Here is a 14,710-nt window from a genome sequence, read left to right as displayed (position 1 = left end):
TTGCTACACAACCCTAGTAACTGGAACACTGTGCAAAGATGCACAAGCCACTTCTCTTTGCGCCTGGATTTTCTTGTCAACAGGTTTCTTTTATAGAAAGAAAAGAGAGAATCGGAGCACTGCTTCCCCCTCTTCCCTCCCCTCACTGACTCTCCCTCAGCCCTTCTATTCCCGCCCCCCACCCCAGCTTTATTGGGGTAGAATCGGTGTATCAAAATTGTACCTACTTAATGTATACAATTTGGCGAGTTTGGACATATGCATACACTCATATTACCATCACCACAATCCAGATAACAAATATATCCATCACCTCCCAAAGTTTCCTTGTATCCCTTTCTTTTCTGTGTGGTAAGAACACTTAACAAGAGATCTACACTCTTACATTTTTAAAATAATTAATTAATTAATTTTTGGCTGCGTTGGGTCTTCGTTGCTGTGCGCGGGCTTCTCATTGCGGTGGCTTCTCTTGTTGTGGAGCACAGGCTCTAGGTGCACGGGCTTCAGTAGTTACAGCACACAGGTTCAGCAGTTGTGGCTCGCAGGCTCTAGAGTGCAAGCTCAGTAGTTGTGGCGCATGGGCTTAGTTACTCCACAGCATGTGGGATCTTCCCGGACCAGGGCTCGAACCCGCGTCCGCTGCATTGGCAGGTGGATTCTTAACCATTGTGCCACCAGGGAAGTCCCTTCCTTCTTTTTTAAGGACGTTATTCCATAGTATGTTTACACCACCGTTTCTTTATGCATTTCATCTGATCACGTACATTTGGGTCGTTCCCCTATTTTGATTACTGGGAGTAACGCTGCGATGAACATAGGAGTGCGGATATCTTTTCAAGGTCCTAACTGCAATATTTTTGGATACATACCCCAAAGTGAGATTGCTGGATCATATTCTATTTTTAATTTTTTGAGAGACCACCATACTATTTTTCATAATGGTTACACTATTTTGTACCATTTTAATTTTACTCAACATTACTTGTGCACTGACATTCCCACTGTCAGCGCACTAGGGTTCCATTTTTTCTACTGCCTCGCCAACACTTGCTAACGTTTGTTTTTTTGATGATAGCCACCCTAACAGGTGTGAGGCGATATCACCTTGTGGGTATTTTTGTTTTTTTTTTCCGGCTGAGCAGCATGTGGGATCTTAGTTCCCTGACCAGGGATCAAATCTGTGGCCCTTGCATTGGAAGCGTGAGGACTCTTCACCACTGGACCGCCAGGAGGTCCCTTGCCTTGTGGTTTTGATTTGCATTTCCTGGATGGTGAGTGATGTTGAGCATCTTTTTGTATAACTGTTGGCCATCAGTATGTCTTCTTTGGTGAAATGTATACTCAGGCCCTTTGCCCATTTTTTAATCAGGTCATTTGTATTTTTGCTATTGAGTTTTAGGAGTCCCTTACATATTTTGGAAATGAACTCGTCAGTATATGGTTTGCAAGTATTTTCTCCCATTCCATACGCTGCTTTTCCACACTGTGGATTGCTTCCTTTGCTGTGCAGAAGCTTTTTTGCTTAAAGTAGTGCCATGCATCGATTTTTGGTTTTTTTGATCCTTCAGTCCGTCTTCCTATCAGTGCAGCCTCACTTCCTCAGGGAAGCCTTCTCGGCGCCCCCAACTGCTGCCTCCTGCTAGTTCAGGTCACCCATCGTAAGCTCTTAGAGCACTTGGTATTTTTTCTTTACCCAGTTTGCGATTACGTATTTGTCTGTGGTTATTCATGAAACATTAAGCTCCATGAGGGGAAGGATCTCGTTCATTCCACTCACTGTGAGGTCACATCACTTAGAATGGTACCCGGCACACAGAAAATTGCTGACTGAACGAACTGGCACTCCCCCAAGGTCATACATTTAGCTCTAGACCTGGGGCCAGGACCTTGTGTCCAGTGTTCACGTCTCTGCTCTGCCAGTTTGCCTCCACTCCAAAACTTGTTGTTTTCGTTCAGTGCCCAGACTTCTGACCATCTAGAGATCAAGGCGTGACGTTTACACTCTCTCCTCAAACCAAAAGATTCCATCGTCTTCTCAACAGTCACCTTCTTGCCAAAATAAGCCAGGAAAGGTTATGAGAGTGCCTGGATTCCAGCAGGAGTGGAGCGGGTCTGAGGAGAAAAACAGAGAAAAGGAACTATCCCCAAATGTCGATTTGTTTAAACTTCTTCGCCAACTTAACAACACAAGGAAACCAACAGGGACAAGCTTGTAATGAAGTAATCAGCCAACGCTGCTAATATTCCAGTAACATGAAATGATTCTGCACATTTCATGGGGTAGATATGAATGGGGTCACTAAAATATGGCCAAGGAAGGGAGGGAGAGTTTACTTTTTCTGTCTCCCTAGTCTGTGTCTGAAAGCTCAGCAGGAATTTAAACAAATAGCATGGAGGAATGGTGAATCTGATCAGATTTAAAGAGAAAGTCCCTTCCAAACGTCTCTTCCCTTTAATAAATACATTGAGTTCTGCAAGTTTTGCTTTTGTAAAAACACTGCAGGTTTTTTTTTTCCCCCCAAATCTGGAGAGCCTATTTGAGAAATTGCATCAAATTGTTGTGATAGTGTTCTGCATATATATATATTTCTAGATCAAGAAGAAATTGTTCTGTCATGTAAATGAATGTAAGGAGAATAAAAGGAAGGTAGGTAATAGGGAAGATAATGCTCCCTCTTTGATTAAAAAGTGAAAAATAAAGTTAGAGGAGGGTTAATGGCAAATGGAGAGAGCTACTGAGAAAAAGGGATTACATCAGTAAGATAGGCTGGTGAACGGAGGGTAGAATTGGGCCTCTGAGAACTTGGTCCCCCTGCATTCTAGACAAGATCTAACCGTAGGAAGAAGGGCTGAAGGGAGAGAGCTGCTCTCACCCCCACCCCCTACAGGGTGAATTTAGTTGAGCTAATGGTTCAACTAAACCTACTGAACTCGTGCAAGATGGCAGTTCAGTGCTCTGGCCTTGGACAAGTTACTTCACTTCTTTAAGCCTCATCCTTCTCACCTGTAAAATGGGGGAGAAGAACACCTACTTCACAGAGTTTTGTAGGTTAAATAATGTAAAAGAAATATAACGCGTCACCCAGCACATCGTAAGTGCTCCACAGACGTTAGAGAGAAAAACAAAAAACCTCCCTCAGTGAGGCACTCTTTGGGGGAGGACCCTCAGCCCTAGAGAGGCTGGGGGCCAGCGATGGTTGGGGGACACTTCAGCCAGCTGCCCCCCGCCGCGCTTCTCCAAGAGGGGCAGCTCGGTGCTGGGCTGCGGTGCGGCCTGAGGGCCCAGGGCTCGTCACCTAGTTTGCTTAAGCAAGTTCTTTCACACACACACCCATACACACTTTGGCCCGAAAATTCAGTGAGGTTTTTTCTTCCTTCTTCCTCTGTTGTTGTTGGGTTCTGATTACTTCCATCTGGTTGCGGCAGCTTGACTGGAGTCTCTAAAAACAAAACAAAACAAACAAAAACCCTTCCTACCAAACACACAGGCACCGAACCTAGAAGGCTGCTTCGCTTCTCACCAGCAGGCGCCCAGAGGGCGACTCGCGCAAGTCGCGGCGGGGGGTGCGCAGGACGCACCCCGGCACCTGCGCTCGCCGCTGGCCGCCAGAGGGTCGGCGCAGAAACAGCCCCCCTAGAGCCAGCCTCCCTCCCCGCCGCCCTCCGGTCCCCCGCTTCCGCCCCGGCGCCCGGAGAAGCGGGCGCACTGGGAACGGCGACCCGGGCATCTCCCGGCAGAGGGGAAGAGGGAGGCGGGGAGGGCGGGGGATTTCAGAGATTGAAAACAGAGCCTTCCCTGCGCCTCGGCTCCGGAGCTCATCTGACTTGAGTTAGCGACGCAACCCCCCCGCCCCCGCCCCCAGCGCCTTAAAAAAAGTGTTGGAGACTGGCGCGCTCCTTCGTTCCCTGCTCGAACTTTCTTCGTAGGTGTGCTCTCTCTCCCAGGCGCTGGGGAGGAGGGTCCTCGGCCGCCCCTCCCCTCCGGGTCCCTCGGGTCCCCTCCGGGCGGGGGCGCGCGGCGCGGGCGGGGGCCCGGCGCCCGGTGTGCTGCAGCCGTGCGCGCGGGGGCGCTGCGCCGTGCGGGCGCGCGGCGGGCTGGAGCGCGGGAGTGCCGCAGCTCGCCAGCCGAGGCAGCAAGGCTCCGCGGACTTTTTTTCAAACTCCCATCAATGAGTCTTCGAGGAGGAGCGGGAGGCGGTGGCGGCGGCGGAGGACGCGAAGGAAGGCGAGGAAGAGCCGGAGGAGCGGGAGGAAGGAGCGCGGGCCGCGCGGCGCGCCGGGGCCTCGGGGAGCTGCTCGCTCGCCGGCGGTAGGGTGGCCCGGCCCCCGCCCGCCTCTCGGTCCCCTCCCCTGCCTGGCCCGCCCCGCCCCGGCCGGACTGAGTCCCGGCACACGGCAGCCCGCGGCGGCTCGCCGCGCCAGCCAAGTTGGGATGGGGGCCCGCAGGCACCGCTCGGCGCCCCGGAGGCCACCTGCGTGCTAGAGGCAAACTTTTGTCTCCCTCGGTAAAGTGGCTTTGGCCTTCTTTTGCTTGCTTTTCGTCGCGAAGTGCCCCCTACTCCGGCCGACCCCGGGCCGAGGGGATGCTGCGCCGTCTCGGAGGGTCCCTCGGCCGGGTATCCGCGCCACGGCATGGGGATCCGGGCACCGGGCTAGCGGGCGGCCCGGGTACGGGTTCCGGCCAAGCCGGGCGGGGACGTAAGGGGGGTCCGGGGAACTCGTGGCCGGGGGGCGATTTTGCATCTCCCTTCCCACCTGGGGGAAAGAGCCAGTCTTCTTGGGGTGCGCAGCGAGCCGGCCTCCACCCCGTCTCCACAGCCCGGGGCTGTTTTCTCGGGAGGTGGGGGTAGCGCCGGAGGCTGGGGTGCTGCGAAGCTCCAGAGGTGGGCGGTGGGAGTGTGTCTCCGGGTAGTGTGCCGGGGGTGGAGGGGCTGCAGCCACAGCCGCTGCGAACTTCCAACTGCACTTCTCGGCGCAGCCCGTCCCGAGCCCTGCCTTTCTTTCTTTCTCGCTCCTTCCTCCCCCTCGTCAGGCCCTGTTGCCCCCTCCCCCTCGGTCAGGCTCTTCCCTCCGGCCTCCCTCCTCGCTTCTCTCCTCCGCCTCTATTGCCCTCCGCCCCGAGAGCCGCTTGACTTCCCGGAGGGATCCGCGCGTAATCCCTCGCCCTTTCCTCGGGTCCCCCCAACCCCGCACTTTCTTCCCCGCCCCCACTCATCTTTCCCCCCCCCACCCCCGGCAATCTCTCAACAAGTATATTTGCTGAGGAATTTGAAAAATCCACTACTGCAACTTGATCTGTGTGTGATGGATGGGGAGAGGCGCGGAGGGAGTTGGGCGCCAATCCTATTAAGGGTTTAGAAAGGGGAGCGTTTTCCCCGGACGGGGGCGGGGGGGCGTGTAGAGGGGGGAGGAGGGAGGGGCGCGTGCTTGTGTGTGTGAGTGTGAGCGCGCCCGCCGCGTCGGGGAGCTGGAAGTCCACCCATCTCGGCGCCGTTTCAGCCCAGCAGTAATTGCTGTCATTTCCTAGGAAACCCGACTTTTTCTGCGCGGGGAGCTCGGGATGGAGCCCGCGCGCTTCACCCCGGGTGACCAGCCGCAGGGACGCTCGTAGGCTTTGGGTCTCCCCCAGGGGGCCTTCCTCCACTCTCCTCTCTTTTGTGTCATTTTGATGTGGTTTTCCGAGTTGATCCCGGCTGGAAAAGTAGACCTTTCCCTGGAGTCTGGTGCCGGGCCCCGGGGGTCCTTCCTGCGCTCCTCTGCCCTCTGGCCCGGGCATCCCGGGCGGTGCTCGGCCTGCAGCGCGGACTTTGCAGCCCAATGGCCGCAGCCGCGTCCTGGGCCCCCGCCCCGCCGCCCCCGCCGGGCGTGTGAAGGTTTAATCCCTACAGCTCCAGATAAAGGAGCAGTTGTAAAACGCTCATATGCTGTTTGCTGACGAGGCTCAGGGGGATGTTGGAGAATTTGAAAGTAAACGTTTCTCTCGCAAGCGGCATGAAATAGTGTTTAAGCAAATATTGTATTGGAGTGCTCAGGGGGCTCGGTGCCAGAAAGGAAAGTAAATAAACGGTGAAATCCAAAATGTACAGCCGTGGAAAGCCACGGAATAGGCGGGCTCGCCACCGGTGCCCCCGTGAGACCTGTTTGCTCTAGCCACCTCGCCTGCGAGACCCCTCCCCGCCCATTTCCTTACCTTGCCTGGGGGTTTCCTTCCCTCGGTGGCTTCCCTGTGTGGGCGCCTGGGAGCGGCTTTGCACTTGGCTCTGCCGGGAAAGAAGTCATTGTGTGGCTCCTGGGCTGGTCTCCCCAGGGCCAGGGAGGGCACCCTGACTATGCCTGGCTGCTTTGAGTTTTGGTGCCCTTTAGGCTCTCCCCAACTTCTGGTCCGCCCTGGGGCAGGATTTCTAGACTATAGCCTCTAGGCCACTGCAGCCACATCCCTGCGGAACCTCCCTGGTCCCCTTTCTTCCTTCATCTTTCTTGCTTTCGTTTTCCCAGACTTCGTGCTTCCCCCTTACAGCTGAGGGTTACAGGAAATCATGGAGATGTTCTCCCCCAGATTTTAGGTCCCACTCAAACCTAGACGCATGGAGAGTTGTCACTTGTCAGAGCGTTTCAGAGTTAGTTCAAGTTTGTGATATTTAGGGTGGTTTGTATTTGCCCTTTGCTGGGAGAAATACGCTCATTTCATGAGGTTAGTTAGTGATTCTAGGGGGATTTAAACTAAGGCAGTGGAGGTGAGGGGCCCACTCGGCCAGGAAATAGCCCTCAGGTGACCCGGCGGTCTCTTGCTTTGGCATCTGAGTGACAGATTATAGTCAGAGCAGTCTGTTTTCAAAGTCAGTGGGCGAGGATACCAATGGGAGGGAGAGAAACACTTCCAAAGCAGGGCTGAGCTCACCGGAACAAGGCTGGACTGGCTGTTAGGGATGTTTTTTTATCTTCTGTGGGGATTGTTTGGAGGGGAATTTGCACAGGGTTCAGACTACTTCAGCAGGGCCTCCCAGGCTGCTTCCAAATTCACACTGACCCTGCCCGTGGCCTTGGAGGGGACTCTTGGCTTGGCCCACCTTGAAGGGTGTGTGGGGTTAGAGAGGCCCTTCTGGCCGGGCGGCCTTAGAAAGGCGGGCCCGTCCATGTTCTCAGGGATGCTCCAACCCACCTGTGGGGAACAGAGAAAATCCTTTGAGTCGCCTGGTTGGAAGAGGGGCCGCAGGGCCGCTGGTCAGCGACTCCTTGCCCGGCTGCAGGGGCCTTGGGGGCTGTGTACTGTAGCTGGCTTGTTTGCACTGCAGACTGAAAGATACACAAATACTTCATGCTTTGTGTACTCCCACACGTGCCCTGTACACAGTGCAGCCCCTAGGGCTGGATTAGCCAACCCGGGGATTCAGCAGGCAGACTGACAAAATTGAATATTTGCCTAATAAACGCCCTTCTTCCAGCAGGGCCTTTCTTGACCACCCGGGGAAGGGCGGGGGGACCGTCACCCCACAGATGTCAGCGATTCCCTCCAACTGGGACCAGGAGGTTGTCATGCACACTTTGAAAGGCTGTGTGACCCCTACACACCCAGCTGGCTTGTTCAAGCACAAAACCCAAGTCCCACATCCTTGTGGACTCAAGGGGTAGGGCAGCCTGCCTTTTCCTTGGGCAAGTGTGTGTTCAGCCGGGTTTCCTTTCATCTGAATGACGCTCGCTCCTGCTGGTGACGCTGGCTCCGGGGAGGTGGAGCCACCTGCCCTGCTTCTTTAGGATGGGGACGGGTTCTACCTGTGCCTGGGCCTGTTTCCCGGTACGCGGGGACAGCCAGGCCAGGCCAGGTGGACCTAGCTGTGGACCACTGCAGCTGTTCCTGCTGGACCCTTTGAAATGGAACCCTGGGGAAGCAGCTCCCCGTCCCCCTTCTTCTTTTCAGTAAGTGTCAGAGGCTTGCACACGTGAAACACGTGAAGAATGCCAGAGAGAGAAACTGTATTCTCAGATTCCAGAAAATACAGAGGCCGCACGGGTGATTGTACTAGCCACCGGAATAGGCAGCAATTTCAGTGAGCAAGGCTCGCTGGCTTCTAAAGAAGGCTCCCGGGAAGGGAGGCTTCTCTGTAATTGTAGCCTCAGGCTTGTTTAAAAGACGCTTTGGGAAGGGGTCCTGTTTGTTGTTAGGCAGTGCCTTTTGGTAAAGAGCAACAGCTTCGTGGGTTTTAAATAAATACTTGCCACCAGATTCAATACTATTACGTATTCCAAAATGAATTTGAGTGTTTGCTGTGGACTGTAAAGGATTTAACAAAAAAATCATTGATCATTGTTAGATTTTGAGGGTGACCAAAACATCCTTAACCTACAAAACTATGTTTAACCCCCTGGGAAAACGCAGCAGCGATACCAGCAGACTTTCTGCATGTTTAGTATATTTTCCCCAATTCCTTCGTCAACAAAAGCATCCTCAATATAGTGGTTTGTGTTTTGATTCTGGCTTCTTAAAAAAAACACACATGGGGGAAAATAACTCACTTAAGATGTGACCAAAGAGTTCATATTAAACTGTTGCTGAGATTTTTGGTTTCAAGTGAAAAAGTTAATGTGGTTTTATGTGTGTGTATGTGTGTCGTTTAAAAAAAAAAAAAAAGGTTGCTGGGAAGTGTGTTTTAACTGTGAGTGCCCTGTTTCAGGCATTAGCATAAGAAAAAAGTTTTAGTGCATTTCCTATTGTCTTGAATGAAGAGTTTCAGCAAAGGGAGGGGAAGCAGCAAAAGGGTGATGGTGCATTGAGATTCTTCGGCAGCCCGGGCTCGTCATCTGCCCCTGAAATCTGTGATCGGATAGCACTTTTATCTCACTTTTCCATTCTCCGGCCTTCTTCACACGTTCACTTTTTGTCAAGGTTTATTGATTATGTTTTCTTCTCTGCAAATCTGTGCAAAATTTAATGAACCAAACACAGCAGTGAGATAAAGGGGGCTTTTTATTCATTAGCAAGGGATTGATTTCCCCCCTTGGGCCGAGGGCCCCCTGGCCGCCCTCTAGTGAGTGGAGGGGGTGGGAGGAGGCGGTGGCCCTGCTCCGGGCTGAGGCGGGGCTTCCCCGCGGACCGGCCCCGGCTCAGCCCGGGACTCCCGGCCCCGGCGAACATCAGAAGCTTCCTGATGGGTGTTCCGGGCCAGCCCCAGCCGCTGCCGCTGCAGACGCCGGCCTCGAGCTCGGGGGCCGGGCTCCTCCGCGATCGGGGCTCCCTGGGCTTGGGGGCGGGTGGAGGCGGGGGATACTTGTCTTCCCCACCCTGACAAACCTCTCGAGTGCCTGGGCCTTCCCGGGGACACAGTTAAGTATGGCCCTTCCTCCAGCCCCGACTCTCAGACCTGTAATTAAGCAAAGCCCCTGGTGTGATTATGCTTTGCTGACTCGGCTGGGTTTGGAGCCGCTTCCCTCCACGGAACAGGGTGAACTTTAGCTCTTTGCAGAGGCTTCCTGGGCAGACTGCACATCTGTCTGTCTGTCTGTCTGTCTCCCCTACTCCCCCATCTCCCTTCTTCTCTGCCCGCTTTGTCTTCTTCCCTTCTTTCTTTCCCCCTTTCTTCTCTCTCGCCCCCTCTCTCTCCCGCCCCTCCCCTCCCCGCCCTGGGTCTTCCTTCTCTCCTCCCTCCTGTCTTTTCGCTCTTTCCCTCCCTCTCCTCCCCGCCCATCTCCTCTTTCCTTGGGCATCTTTTTCTTTCGCTCCCCCTCCTCCCCCCTTCCTCGCCCAGCCCCCCTCCAGTTTCTGCCCCGCGGAGGGCTGGCCGGGAGGCCTCCGGGGACGCGGCGTGCCCAGGCCGTGGGGACCGTGTCCGCGTCCGGGGACCCCTCTGCGCTCCGAGAGCCCGCGCGCCGGCCGCGCCGCGTCCCTCCCACCTGCTCGCCCGCCCGGTTTGTGGCGCGCGAACAATGGCCACATTGTCCCGGCCGCGCACCGGCCGCCCCGGCGAGTGGCGGCAGGCGGGACCCTGCTCGTGGCGGCTCGGGAAGAAAGCCAGCGGCCCAGATCCAGATCGGCCGCCTTTGTCGCCGGGTGGGAGACCGCAGCGCCCGGGGGAGCCGGCGCCCACCTGGGGAAGGCGCTTCTCCAAAGGGCGCCCTCCCTGCCCTTGGCCGCTGGTCCTCCCTGCCCCTTCCCCGTGGCTCCCCTCCCCCTTCTCCGAGAAGGGATTCATTCGACTTTAGGTGACAGTTCGCAGAGTGAATTGAGAGCATTTCGCTAGAGCCAGGAGAAGAGGGGCCATGTTACCGAACTTTTGGCGGCATCCGAAACTTTTTCTGTAAGGAATCTGCGCTGGTGCCGAAGGCCCCCTTTTGCCCTGACCCCCACCTTCCCCACCGAGGCAGGAAAGGAATGGTAGTCCCTCAGAACAGTATCCCCCCCTCAACCCATTCGCCTTGACCTGTAGGGATTCAAGACCTCTTAGCGCTTAGAAAAAGAAGGATCTTTGAATGCTTAGGATGTTAAAAGAGCATCCGTCCCTGCGTCCGAGCAGACGCTTAGCAATGCTCCTTTGTGTGCTGGACAATGCAATAAGTCAGCCCGACTTTTGAGCCACGTTTATAAGGAACTGTAAGGGCCGCTCAAGTACACTTGTGCTAAGTTGAATTGATTGAAATTTAATGGCGGTTAGTGGCGATGAATGGTAATGATTTCCCAGCGTGTCTTTGGCATACTTGACATTAATAACAGTGTGTGTGTACCCGCACCGGGAGCCTGCCACACACGTGAGGCGGTAGCATCGTTCATTTCCGGAGGTGGCAGTCCTTTGCCTCCTTCCTCTCCTGAAATCCTTTTCCTTCTCACCATAATTCAGTTGTTCAGATGATTTTTAAAAAACAGCAAAGGAAAAGAAGGAAAGAAGAATCTTTCTGCATTGAGTTCGTACATCATTTCAACATAATTTTGTGCTCATGATTTTTTTTCAATTCCTACGTAAATCAGCTTCTCATATACCAAATATGATGAATTTGTTTTAGCTGCCATCATGAATTAATGTTATGCAAATAGAAGCTTTGCAGGTGAAATGATTTACTTAATAATTTCAACTTCTGATATTTAAACTCATTCATTATGTTGGGAGTTTAAAAAAAAACAAGTCCATATTTTTAAACCTGCGTTGGGGGAGATTGCTATGCAAGTATTTGCAGTGTAGGCAGGCCTTGAAGGCCAGAAAATAGCTCTTCATGTGTTGATTCTTTCTTGGAGAACCTATATAGTTCACCACGCGGTGGCTTAAGAAGCAGGGGTTAGAAGTCTTAACAAGTGCCGTCTGGGGGTGGGATGACACAAATGCATTGAAATAAATCCACGGTGACCATCACGGTGATATACCCCCAGGACTGAACATGCTCTGCTCTGGGAACTAAGAAGGGCTTCGCTTTTGAACTGGTCTTGACTGAGCCTGGTGGGAAGGGTGAAGGGGCTCCGATGCCCCCTGCCCTCATCTTTGTCATTTGCTGGTTGAGACCATCTTAAGAGCACGTCTTTAATGCCTGCCCATGAAGGTAGCAGAGATATAAAGGGTTGGGCAGAGGACTGCCACTCCCCGCCCCCGAAATGCTAGGGAGACTTTCTTATGTGTGTCATCTTTTCAGGATGCTTTCTTCTGGAAAAAGTTGAGGAAGAGAGTAAAAGGGATGAATACATGCCCTGTGATAAGTAATGAGCCGAGGCCCTTGGGGTTACATCTGGGAGAGTGACACCATCACTCAAGAGCTGGGTGACCCTGTGCCAGTCGGTTGGCCTCTCTGTGGAGGGGGAGGGAGCTAGGCAGATGTGATCTCTCAGATCCTCCGGCTTCACCAGCCTGGGAGCCAGCACACCCGGCCTCTCAAGACGTCAGGCCAGGCGGGGTGGCGGGACCAGGGTCTGGGCAAAGTGGGGGTTCTGGGTCTTTGCCTCTGCTTCTGGGGAGAGTGAAGTGAGGCCCTCTCAAGGAATCTGCCCCCGCTTCCCATCTCCCCCTGTCTGTCACCCTGCCTAGTCAGCTGTAGTGCTCGGGGCAGGTCCTGGATGTGGTCACGGGGGAGCGGGGATAGAGTGGACTAGGCGACGTTGGTGGAGGTGGGGGAAGCACTCGGCAGTGCCTTTTCAGACTCTCCTGAAATATGTCTCGGATCTCTGACTATCGATAAGGGTCGGGTTTTGACTTGCTGTCTCCAAAAATTGAGGTCATCGTGATCGGACGATGGGTTGAAGGTTCATCACTCAGCCGTTTCTGCAGACGGCAGTGGGTTGTGTGCGGTTGATACATTGTGTGTCCAGGCAGCGACAGCGTATTTAGGGCTGGCCCTCGCCGTCTGCGGAGATCAAGGTGAGGGGATGTCGCTGGCGCTCGCTGGCTGAGGGTGCCTCGTTTCTGTAGGGAAAGAAGGAATCTGACTCAGCAGTTACTCAGGAACTGTCAGGTGTGCTGATGGTAGGATGGCAGGCTTTGAATGTAACTCAGATGTCTTCATCTTTAGAAGATGTCACACACGTGATGTCATATGTTACTCACACGCGTGATGTAGTATGTTAGGCTGCTCTTCCAGTTAAGTGTGAATGTGGTGTGTGTGATATCTCTGTTTATGCTGATGTACGTATATACCAGGAAGTCTTTTAACTACCAGGTCTCTTTATGAATTAGATATTTTTCTCCTAAGATGCACGTAAACAAAAAGAGAAATAGCATAAGAGAGTGAAGTCAGAACTGGAAATGAGCTATAGCGGCAAATTTAAGAAAGCCTCCAGCGGGCTTCCAGCCAGGGATTCAGATGGAAAGCTGGGAAAATATGCAGATTCTCGGGCCCCCACGGAGACCCTATTGAATGTGGATTCTTATGGAGGGGACCCTGACATCCGCCTTTTATCAAGACTTTTTAGGGTGTGGTGATGGGAATTTAGTGATTTCTCTCTGTGATGTCCTTCACTTCCTCTGATTTTTGCATTAACAAAGGGAGAACGTTTGCTTCTTTAAGCCTGGATGGATAACTCAGGATTTAGACTTTCCAGCTATTTGCTGGACTGGAGGTTGGGGCACACAAACTAGCTGAGAATTGAGCTGCTTCTCCTCCAGAACAGCACAGAGAAGTGGGCTCTCTTTCTGAGACTGTCAGGTGGCTCTGGCAGTCCCCTGGTTTGCTGTGAAAGATACCTGAAGACCCCAGGAGAAACCACAGAGCAGCGAGCTTATTAAATCAGCACCTTCGTTTCTGTGCCCTGGGTTCTTGGCCGGAGGGTCCCTAGGATCGCTCCTTTGTTTTTTCCTGTATAAGAAACTACCTGTGCATCGTGATGGCTGTCTCACTGCTTCAGTGACCAGAAGTCAGTCCCTCTTTGGGTCCAGTTCTGTGTTGCAGAGTTTTTTCAGATCTTTGGGAAGTGTGACCCCCACTGAGGTTTGACCGAAAGGCTTACCTGTGGTGTCTTTAGGGTTCCTGAGAAGGACAGGAAGGATGAGTGAGGGGCTGGTGCAGGCTGTCATGCCTCCCAGCCGTGATGGCCTCAGGCTTGGAGCTGCAGGAAGTCTGCCTTGAGGAGGAGGGGCTGGTGGAGTGGCCTGATCTCTCCTTTGCCCAGGTCCACCGTGAGGGAAGCTTGTGGCTGAGGTGATCCGCGGTGGTGGCTGGCATCTCGCCCCCAGCTCACAGCATCCGCTGCCTGCATCCTAGCCTTGGCATCAGCATATTTCGAGAACATCCCGTCTCCTCACTAGGACTTGAGTCTCCTTCAGAGTGAGAAGGCAAGAGAGATTCCAGAAGGAGTCTCTGACGAGTACAGGGCAGCTGGGTCATCAGGGAGGGCGTGGCTTCTCAGCTTAGAGTGGGCGTCCTGACAGCTGCCTTCCAGGTGTGTCTTAGTGTGAGACGGGGCTCTGAGTGGGAGCCTGGCGTGGCCCTCGCTCAAGGGCAGCGTCCTGGGGGTGGTGGCCTTTCCTGTCCCTGAGGTCCAACTGGCCTTGGAGACTTGGGCTCTTGGGGGAGCATTGCGATGTGTACTGTCCTAGCCTGCACACTGTTGGCTTTCTGTTAATATTTCAAGTGCACGTGGGCAAGGACTTCAGGAGGGACTGGAAAAGGACCACTTCCACACAATTGAAGCTGGGCCTTGTGGACTCACCCCGTCCACTCTGCCCTGGGTTCCGACTGCGGCCGCTTGGAGGCATTGGGCTGATGGGGAAGTGCGGTCTTCTTTCCACCTTAGCTCAGTTCCTCTGCTCGGTCTAGACCCCCAAGGGCAGATTGAGGGCACACTGCCCGGCGGCACCCCTGGCACTAGGAGCCCAGTGGGAAGTGCAATGAAGGCTGGTGGCATTTCCATCTCCCCTGAATCTCTGGTGTCCAGCATCTGGGTGCCAGATCGGGCCCTCAGTCCCGGGACCCTCGGGCCCCCAGGGCCCAGCCTAGCTGTTTTACCAAGAACAGCTAAGGCCCCACGCTCTAGGGCGGTGCTCCTTCATTGACACCCCTCTTCCCATCCTCCAGGGACCCCCGTTGAGCAGGCGGTCGCTGGTGGGCAGGAAAGATGGAGGTGCCATCAGGCTGAGGGCCCCTTTGGAATCTTTTTTTAAAAAATAAAATTTATTTATTTATTTATTTACTTCTGGCTGCGTTGGGTCTTCGTTGCTGCGTGCGGGCTTTCTCTAGTTGCGGCGAGCGGGGGCTGCTCTTTGTTGCGGTGCGCGAGCTTCTCATTGCGGTGGCTTCTCTTGTTGCA

At 54.0% G+C, this 14,710-nt stretch overlaps 1 protein-coding gene and 1 long non-coding RNA gene across 3 annotated transcripts in view; one reads left to right on the top strand and one right to left on the bottom strand.

Moving 5' to 3' along the window:
* Window positions 1-203: 203 nt before the first annotated feature.
* Window positions 204-6,509, bottom strand: LOC137226779 (uncharacterized). Its single transcript, XR_010944513.1, has 3 exons — window positions 6,191-6,509; window positions 3,342-3,440; window positions 204-2,112 (listed from the first exon to the last, which is right to left on the bottom strand). It is a non-coding gene; the product is annotated as an uncharacterized lncRNA (long non-coding RNA).
* GLI2 (GLI family zinc finger 2) overlaps window positions 4,361-14,710 on the top strand; it is a 248,427-nt gene continuing 238,077 nt past the window's right edge. The window contains exon 1 of one of the 2 annotated variants that reach the window (XM_067742345.1): window positions 4,361-4,505. The gene's annotated coding sequence lies outside the window, so the exon portion shown is untranslated. The remainder of the gene's footprint in view (window positions 4,506-14,710) is intronic. The other variant, XM_067742346.1, reaches the window with a different exon arrangement.

Source organism: Pseudorca crassidens, chromosome 6 (assembly GCF_039906515.1).
Source record: "Pseudorca crassidens isolate mPseCra1 chromosome 6, mPseCra1.hap1, whole genome shotgun sequence".
Taxonomy (NCBI): domain Eukaryota; kingdom Metazoa; phylum Chordata; class Mammalia; order Artiodactyla; family Delphinidae; genus Pseudorca; species Pseudorca crassidens.
The sequence above is the reverse complement of the archived record's forward strand: the minus strand, read 5'-3'. Positions and strand labels throughout refer to the sequence as shown.